The 1,828-nt window shown below is 45.2% G+C and overlaps 1 non-coding gene across 1 annotated transcript; it reads left to right on the forward strand.

The window, feature by feature from the left end:
- The first annotated feature begins 1,497 nt into the window (after nucleotides 1–1,497).
- Nucleotides 1,498–1,570, forward strand: TRNAL-CAA (transfer RNA leucine (anticodon CAA)). Its single transcript has one exon. It is a non-coding gene; the product is annotated as a tRNA-Leu (tRNA).
- The last annotated feature ends 258 nt before the right edge of the window (nucleotides 1,571–1,828 follow it).

The raw sequence follows: 1,828 nt of genomic DNA on the forward strand, positions 1-1,828 counted from the left end.
AAGAAAAGCAAGTGGCACTAGGAGCACAATGATAGCAGCAAGCACAGTCGGCGATCGTCGAAATTGGCCTTGAGAGTAATACGCGTGGTCCACTTAAACTTGACTCATATACGGTTCCAGCGTAATCGCTGGCGCCTGCAAAAGCTCTAGAATGCACACTTCGCCTCACGCTTGAAATCTAATTACACAGGCTCGGCTACAACGCATAACACCGAAAGAATCGGCTACAAGAATGGAGAATGTCCTGGTACATGCAGGCGCGTCCTGCGTCGAGCGATAACGTTTAACATACGTTAGCCAGTGATGTTCCCCAGTGGCCCATATCTTTTCTGAAGCATAGACAAAAAATGAAACACGCCGACGGGCACATACTTAATGGCTAGACCAAAAAAATTTTTATACAATAACTGACAATATTAGGAGGTCTGTGTGCTTCAGAGATAGGTATGCGTAGATATTAAACGTTAAGATTTTGTGGGAACTTATTTTTCTATTGCGCCGAACACAGACACGCACTTGCACTAACTTGACGTTAATCATACAGGATTTATATAAGCTCCTTTACTGGTACTTGCACTCGGCTCACATTTAACCTTCGCACACACACATATATATGATAGATGTACCGAACAACCTGCACCAGCAGCCACGCCGAATCCGGAAGGGTAGGCAAAGGAAGTCTCATTACATGTGTCTTACCAATTGCGCAACCTGTGGATTGTGCATATCAGCGTGCCCCCTGCTACACTGTACAGGTGGTTAACGTGATGTTTACGCTAGCCTCCACTGTGTATATACAGGCCGACCTATCTCGCACCCTAAGGGGAAGCTACGGGCCTTGTTCCCACAGGATTTAACCTCTAAGTGTGAGGGGAATAATTTTTGTATACGTGTGCTTGCGTAGGAGAGATAAACACAGATTGTCAAGACAAGGGCTCAACGACGACCACAGGTTGTAATGGAAGACAATAGCATTGAAGTACGACGAAAAATGGTGAGTACGCCGTTGATATAGTGAAAGCATGCACACGGCGATAATGTTACAAGACGACAGTGGCAAGAGGAAAACACGGCCGCAACAGTGATGACACCAACAAAGTTTTAATATGATGGCAATATAAGGTATATGAGATAACCACTACACTGGTGTGGCAAAGACAGTGCAATGACGAGGTCAATGAGGTACAGAAACGACGACGACAGCCGCATAGCGACAGTGACGAGTAGATGAAGATGACACCAACATGAAATAAACGAGAAGGAAGGGGGTTAACCGAGGGGCCCTGACGCCACTGACGCCACACTGACGCCAAGGACAACATAGGGGAAATTACTTGTGCTTAATAAATGAAATATAGAAACGATAGATTAACGGAAATGAAAGTGGATGAAAAACCAACTTGCCGCAGGTGGAAACCGAACCCACGGTAGAGTGCTAACACTCCCAAGGTTCTACTAGCACCCATTAATACCCAAGAAAGTGGATGGGGAAACGGCGCCGCGGTAGCTCAATTGGTAGAGCATCGCACGCAAAATGCGAAGGTTGTGGGTTCGGTTCTCACCTACGGCAAGTTGTTTTTTCGTCCACTTTAATTGCCATTAATTTATCGTTTCTTTATTTCATTTATTAAGCACAAGTAATTTCCCCTATGTTGTCCTTGGTGTCAGTGTTTGTTGGCTTCTCATGATACCAACATAGGGAAAACGACAGCCACAGCATTACAAAATGACCGCAATAAGATTACTATGTGGTGATGACTGTGACGTCGCTAGCATGACTGCTTATGCGCTGTCGCAGGAAAACATTGTGCAGAAACAATCGACAATG

The sequence above is a fragment of the Dermacentor variabilis genome, chromosome 10, assembly GCF_050947875.1.
Source record: "Dermacentor variabilis isolate Ectoservices chromosome 10, ASM5094787v1, whole genome shotgun sequence".
NCBI classification, from domain to species: Eukaryota; Metazoa; Arthropoda; class Arachnida; order Ixodida; family Ixodidae; genus Dermacentor; species Dermacentor variabilis.